Here is an 8,067-nt window from a genome sequence, read left to right on the forward strand (position 1 = left end):
TACCTGAGTTTTCTACTTGACCTGCACCTGCAGCAGACACCTGAGTACAAAATGGTGATACGAGCCGGGCACTCTGTCCTGGTTCTCCAAACATCTGAAGCCATGTTGATGTGGTTGTCTCTGTCAGATGGTAAGGGACACCAGGGCTGGGACTTGTCTGTCTCCAGAGCACAGCACAATAACTGGCAGATGGCAAGACTTCCATAGACATGAGTCGCTTAACAGCAGGGCTGCATTCTGGGAAATTTGTCATTAGGCAATTTCTTTACTGTGCAACCATCACAGAGTGTATTCACAGACCAACCTGGCCATGGTGTCGCTAGGTGATTCCCTCTCATGGGATCCCCAGGGTGTGCTTGGCCCACTGTTGGCAGAGATGTCATTGTGTGACAGATGACTGTACTGGCAGATCAACCTAGGATGGTCTTAGATGGTTCACATACTTGTTCTTTATTTGCATCTAAGGAGGTCCAAGGAGGACTTCAAGAAGCTGTCATTATCATTTCCAATGTCAACTCCATCCTCTGACTGTCCCCCTGTTATGATTGTGGAAACTGAGGGTGAATTGGTTAGCTGACCAGTGCGAAACCACACAGCTAGTCATTGGCCAAGCTCAGACTCAGATCCAGGTCAGTCTGACTCCAAAATCGGAATCCTTGCCTTTCTAACCTGCTCATAGCACAGCCATGCATTGAGCTAGCCCGTGAGAGGACTCTAGGTCTTATATTTTGCCTGTCTATCATGAATACAGTATATAGGAGCCATTGGTAGGACTGCTTTCCTGCCCTACACCCGGCAGAGCAAACCAGAGGACAGCCACTCATGCTGGAGTTTTTCCCAAGCCAAAACAGAGTTGTTTCTCTGAACTTCCAAGAAATCAGGAGGGTAGGAAAATAACCAGATCCCCTACCTAACAGGCCAGTTTTGCTGGCTTGAGAAGGAAGTCTGCTCTGTTTCAGTATGTACAAGGAGAGCAGCTTTGAACCACCGGTCTGCTGCTTGCTGTCCATGTCTGTTTTCTCTGCCTACAACCCAGCGCCTTCTGCCTGACCCATCAGAACATCCACTTTCACTCATTCTTTCATGGAATGAGGTGTTGCTGGATTCTAGAATTGCAAATAAAAAATGTGTTAAAGTCTTCTAAATTCATTGCCATTTTGTCCTTTGACCTTTCCCCCCACCCCAAACACACAGACATCAAGCAAGAGCACCTCCAGATTTGTCAGCTCTAATTGTGGTTTCCCAGCCCTGGACACAGGGACAGCGCAGCCATCCCATGTGCACCTGCCCAAGTGCTGGATGGTGGATGCCGACAGACACTTCGCATGCATGAGTTTGGTAAGAAAAGGAGTATTTCCCAAGTTCAAACTGAGTAGATATTTTGGAAGCCACAAACAAAAAACCCCAACAAAACCAACAATAGCAATGGGAAAATATATTCTGTAAGGGTTCTTCTTCTGGGGCCTCCTTATACTGAGTCTCTCTCTCTCTCTCTCTCTCTCTCTCTCTCTCTCTCACACACACACACACACACACACACAGGCAAAGCGATGACCAACAGAGGGCTTGATGCTGTGCCTCTGTTGGGTGGTCTGTGTGTTTATCACAGAGATTAACAAAGTTGAGCAATTGCTTGCTGGCGAAATTGCCAAGGACAGTCAGAGAGAGCGCCTCCTCCGGCACCCCGGCCAGTTACTCTCTTGAGAGCCGAGGAGTCACGGGTGGCCTCCCCCATGGGAAGAGGACCTCTGTGGATCTGTGCTATGCTGCTTTCCAAACACGTACTGACTTTATGCATTGGTAGCGGGTTTCAGTTCTGTGAATGCATTCTGGGATGTGTACCAATTAAAATGTGCATAGTTCTGCCTGTTGTCCTCCTAGAAGGACCACTGCTGCCGGTGGCCACCTCTGCCTTTTTATAGTCAGTCGCAGGAGTCTGCCTCTCTGGCTTGCTTGAAATCTTGCTGAAGATGTTCTCATTTCCTGTTTCACTGTTCAGGTTCAGTGGGGTGTTTGTTGGCTCTGTTGTGTTTACTCGCCAATTTGTACATAACTGTTGTCCTTTCCTACTGTACACAGTAAATATAGTTTGGTAAAAAACTGCACAAGTTTTCATTTATTTGGTTTTTAATTTATTTAAAAAGATTCAATGTACAATTTCCTTTTTTAATAAAAGAATCATTTATTTGTTACTTGTAAGGCAGAGTTACAGAGAGAGAAAGAGACAGAGAGAGCGAAAGAGAGAGAGAGAGAGAGATATCTTCATCTGCTGGTTCACTCTCCAGATGGCTACAATGGCCAGGACTGGGCCAGGCTGAAGCCAGGAGCCAGGAACTATGTAGTGATCTCTCCCTTGGGAGACAGGGTCCCAAGCACTTGGGCCATCATCCGCTGCTTTCTCAGGCACATTAGCAGGCATCTGGATTGGAAGTGGAGCAGCTAGGTCTGGAATCCGTGCTCATATGGGATGCTGGTGTTGCAGGTAGCAGCTTAACGGGTTGTGCCATAATGCCTAACCACAAAGTTTTTCTTCTGAGTAAGTCTCTTAGATGCAAGCAAGAATTCCAGCTGACTGGCCCAGCAAAGTACATACTCGTGCTGTATTTCCAGTTTTGGGTTTCTCACCGCATGATTTTAAGTTAAAAAAAAAAAAAGGAAAAATAACTTGAAAGCCCCAAATGGAGAAAAAAGTTGAAATTATAGTGCATGAATAGAACAGAAGACTCTGTGGCTAACAAAAATGATGCATGGCCACACGTCTTATGGAGACAAGGAAAATGTGGATTCGTGATGGTCACAGCGATGTGGGCAGATGACGGAAAAGGAACGGTAGGAATACACCTGGTTGTCACTTATACTGCTCAACCTCCACCTGTCAGCCGCTTTGTCAGTGTTCACCATGTTCTTCATACTCAGGTCCACCTACGTTCTGTATCTTGTATGCAAATCAGGCTCTGTAAGAATACTAAGCAGGTGCAATTGCTACCGAATCCTAAGAAGCTGGTGGGTATGGGATAAGAGAGCAAAAGACACCTAGAGTGTGTGCAGCAGAACTGCAGGATTTGGGCCAGAAAGATTGTGTTTAGTTCCAACACGGGCACATGCTGGCAAATCCTTGACCTCTCCTAGCACCAGTTCTCATCCTTAAACAACATAAACGCATAGCAACATAAACACCTGCTGCCTGGGTTGTGTTAATGGCTTCACGAAGCTAAAGAAAATAAAGGTACTTTAAAAAAATTTATCTATTTATTTGAAAGAATTACACACAGAGAGAAGGAGAGGCAGAGAGAGAGAGAGAGAGAGAGAGAGGTCTTCCGTCTGTTGGTTCACTCCTCAATTGGCCGTAATGGCTGGAGCTGAACCGATATGAAGCCAGGAGCCAGGAGCTTCTTCAGGGTCTCCCACATGGGTGCGGGGGCCCAAGGACTTGGGTCATCTTCTACTGCTTTCCCAGGCCACAGCACAGAGCTGGATGGGAAGAGGAGCAGCCAGGATTTGAACCAGTGATCACATGGGATGCTGGCACTGCAGGCGGCGGCTTTACCCGCTATGCCACGACACCGGCCTCAAAGGTACTTTTGAAGTCGTGAAGCACTGTACAAATATAAAGTATTTTCCATTCTGTGAAGCGAAATGGTAAAAAAATCCAACCTGAGAAAGCTTCCCCTGGGAGGCTCTCCTCAGCCCTGGGCTGGAAACCCCGGTGAGCCCTATCCATGGAGAGCTCCTGCAACCCAGAGAGGACACGGCGACCTCAGGACCTGTGAGCCTGGTGTGCACGCAGTCACGGCTGTGTCGCCAGGTCTGATCTTGTCCTGGTCTGTCGAGGGTGACATCAGAAGCCCACTGGCACTGGATGGACACAGCCGCACGGCTCCCCACTCACTCTCCTCCCCACAGTGTCTTGGGCACAGGTTGTGTGTCCTGTTGCTTGTGAATCAATGGAGCCTTTGCGGTCCGGGACAGAGACCAGGTGGCCATTTCTTTTTGTGCCTCTTGCTCCCTTCTGTGCTGGCATTGCTTCATCAGTCCTGGTAGAAGGTTCGGTTAGGCCCTTTGCGCAGCCCCCTCCCCCAGCCTTCAGGTGAGTTGGCCCCATTTTTCTGGCAAGACTGAGCAGCCTGGAGCAGGCACGGTGTTCTCTCCCTCCCTCAGGAAGGCAGCGAGCGCACGTCCCCCTGAAAGCATGGTGAGAGAATTAGCCAGATGCTTCCAGTAAAGTCAGAAGTCCCAGCTAATTTCATGGTCATTTCCACGCTGTTTATCAGAGATCCCTATATGGGGTTGCATGAGGCTGGCTGGGACGTGGCCGAGCGCCCGAGACATGTAAATATTTACTAAATAAACAAATGCACTTGGCGGTGGTCTGTGCCTCAGCATTCGTGTGCTGGTCATTGGGCTTCGCTCCCAGAGAGAGGCCGTTTTATGGGTTCTCCCCAGCAGGGATGAAAAAACCCGTTGGTGTGCAGACTGCCACAAAGCACATGGAGCAGTCAGTATTGTCCCCGGGACTGTGACATTCTACCTGCAGAGAGAGGGCTTCTCTCAAAGCTGTTCACTGCTGAGCATTCTCCTTTCAAAGCAGGTGGGGCAGAAGAGAAGGTGGAAGGCTTAGCTCCACTCAGACTTGGGTTCGCCCTGGTCCCACCACAACTGTGCAAATGACTCAGCCTCTCTGAACCTTGGCTGCCTTAGCTATAAACCAGGGGTTGTGAAGAGGAGGTGAGGTAGTGCATGGGGAGCCTGTGGCCAAGGTCATGCCCTCATTAAGTAGTAGTCTTTCCTTTCCTTTGAATTATCATATATATCTATTTTTTGCAGGCATTGGGGCCCTACCAACTCTCCCATTCCTTCTCCAGGACGTTCCTCCACAGTCGTGGTGTATATGTGCAGTGAAATTGAAGCCACATGTTCTGCATTTGTGTGTACTCAAAACATCGAAATGTTATTCCAGAAGATTCCTCTGATGTTTGGAAAGCTCAAAGTGGCAGCCCTGGAAGAGCCTGTCACTCTCCTAGGATGTCCCACCCAGTTGGGTTTCAAGGCAACGTGCTTGCTTTGGGTGTCCTGTCCACTTAGCCCAGTCTTGAAGAAAAAGCACTGCTCAATACAGTAGAAAGACTGCCTTGAGATGGAACTTTTCGCTATAGAACGCTTCTGCAAATATTTTCTCATTTAATCATGAGAACAGCTGTATGTACATGTTCACGAGCTCATTACATTGGTAACCCACTTTAAAGATGAGTAAAGTGAGTCTCAGGGGGATCAAGCAGTCGTTCAAAGACAAGAAACTGCTCATTGGAAACAGTGATTTTCAGAATCCGTGTTCTGACTCCAGCTTTAGGGCCTGGAAAGCAGAGACTGTTAAGCACAGCTCAGCTTCCCCTCTGAGCTCTTTTTAGCTTGGTTTCCTATGGGAACTCCCACAGAAGTTTATGGATTTGGACTAATCACATGAGGGCTGGGCTCCCTGAAAATTCTGCAGGCTGAGGGGTTTAAAAAAGATTTGGCACGAATCACAGAATCAAGGGCATTAAGGCACCCAGGATTTCCTTCAGCAGCTTCTCCTGTGACCTGCACTGGGTCCTGGAGAGCCAAGGTCAGCCATGGTGGCTATGGGTGCTGCCTTCGGGGACGTGGGCCGGTCTTTCACTCAGTCCTCTAAATTCACAGGGGGAGCAGAAGGGTCAGAATAAAGGAAAGCGACCTTCCCCAGGCCAAATGGCTGGCCAGTTAGTATAGACTTACCTGAAATGCTTAGAGCCGGGAGTGCTTCTCTCTCTCTCTCTTTTTTTGTTTTGATTTTGGAACGTTTGCATGTGCATAATGAGATACAAGAGTGCTTCAAAAGTTCATGAAAAAAATGAATTAAAAATATGCGTTGGAGCGAATGTTTGCTGTAGCAGCCAAAGTGCTGCTTGCGATCCCACACCCCATGTCCTGGTGCCCGGATGTGTGTCCCAGCTCTGCCTCTGACTCCAGATTCCTGCTGATGCACACCCTGGGAGGCAGTGGGGATGGCGCAAGCCTGGGTCCCCGCCACCCTCATGGGAGACCTGCACTGAGATGCTGGCTCCTGGATTTGGCTCAGCCCAGGCTGTTGCAGTATGTGGGGAACTAAACCCATGGATAGAAGATCTCTGCCTCTGTCTCTCCGCCTTTCAAAGAAAAATAAATAAGTGCAACATTTTTAAAAGTATGAGTTTATTTTGGTGCAAAAATATTTGAGATCCATGCATAGTTTTCTCATTCTATGCATTTTCAATGTATTCTGAAAATTTTGTAGCCAAATAAGTTCATATTTTGATTTCTCTTTTCCATTAACTTTTTGAAGTATACTGCGTGTTGGGGTGTGAGACTGAAGTTCCAACACAAAATTTATATTCACCTAATGCATAGCTGCAGAAAGTTTTTTTGAAAAGATTTATTTATTTGAAAGTCAGAGTTACACAGAGAGAGGAGAGGAGAGGAGAGGAGAGGAGAGGAGAGGAGAGGAGAGGAGAGGAGAGAGAGGTCTTCTATCCACTGGTTCACTCCCCAGTTGGCTGCAATGGCTGGAGCTGAGCCGATCTGAAGCCAGGAGCCAGGAGCTTCTTCCAGGTCTCCCATGTGGGTGCAGGGGCACAAGGACTTGGGCCATATTCTACTGTTTACCCAGGCCATAGCAGAGAGTTGGATCAGAAGTGGAGCAGCCAGGTCTTGAACTGGCACCCATATGGGATGGCAGCACTGCAGGCGATGGCTTAACCCACCATGCCACAGTGCTGACCCCACCCAATGCAGAAAGTTTTATGTCACATTTCTCATAGTTTTGTGCCTGAAACAAAGTTTCATGATGTGGAATTTTCTACTTGTGGCATCATGTTGGAACTCGGGACGTTCTGGGTTTTGGAGCACTGCGCATTTCGGACTTTTGGGTAAGGGTTGCTCACAGGCCCCCCAGCCTCTTCAGTGGACTCCCACCATGGCCATGCCTTTCAGCCCAGCCCTTCCCAGGTGTGGGAGTGGAACACACACCCTTCATCCCCAGTAGCTGCTCCAAAGCTCTGGAATTTTCTTCCTGTGATATGGTCGGTGGTGCCCACTCGGTGGCTGCTCTTGGGAGAGTGGTCAGAACAGTGTGCAGGGGGCTCCCCGGCAGGAGCAAGGGCTGGTCCCCAGGTGCTGCCCTCATCTTGGGACAGGTGTTAGCCAAGCGTCTTGGGACCTCTCTGGCCTCTCCTTCATTCTCAAAAGCTCAGGTCTCCTGGTTCCTGTCCCCCGCCATCTCTGAGTGTGACCATGGGTCCCAAGGGATGCAGGCCGACTCCAGGAGGAGTTTTGATTCCTCTAAGTGGTGCCAGGAAACAGGAAAACAACCAAAACCCAACACAGAACCACAACACCGCACAGCTGGGAGACCAGTCCTAAAACATCAGGCCCCATTCTGTCTAAACCAAGCCATCTGGTCACTTTACTTTAGCAGGACAAAGAGTCTTTTTTCTCCAAGCCAGGATTTTAGGTCTTTAATCTTTTCCAGAAGTAAAGGGTTCTCATTACGTCCACATCTTATCGCATCACTGTATATCATAAAGATGCCGTTATCGCCTCTTCCTTCTGATTAACTGGCCCTGAGTGATGCTAGCCAATGTTATTAGCTGGGCTCTAAAACAATGACACCAGTATCAGCCAGCCATCAGCAGAGGTCAGATTCACAGGCACTGTTGAGTAATCCACAAGAATCTTTGCAAGCGCTTCATAATAAACAATGACAAGAACGGTTCTTTGTCCAAACCACAGCTAAGAGCTTTTTTTGTGGAGATAGGCTTTGGCACCTGCAGCTGGAGCCCCAAAGCATCCAGCAGACTCGATTCCAGTGTGTGGCCTCACTCGCTGGCTTGGGTCCCTGCGTCAAAACAACAGAAGGCAGCAGAGACGTAGCACCTGGTGTCTTAAGTCGCCAAGTAGCCAACAGGTGTTATCCCATCCTCAGCTTAAGCACTCTTTGGAAAGCAGCTCGACAGTGAAGTTGGGCGTTGTTTCCAAAATCAAAAGAGGAGCATGGATTTGAGAGTAGCGTGTCAG

Source organism: Oryctolagus cuniculus, chromosome 10 (genome assembly GCF_051225735.1).
Source record: "Oryctolagus cuniculus isolate XC-2025 breed Fujian yellow rabbit chromosome 10, ASM5122573v1, whole genome shotgun sequence".
In the NCBI taxonomy this organism is placed as follows: domain Eukaryota; kingdom Metazoa; phylum Chordata; class Mammalia; order Lagomorpha; family Leporidae; genus Oryctolagus; species Oryctolagus cuniculus.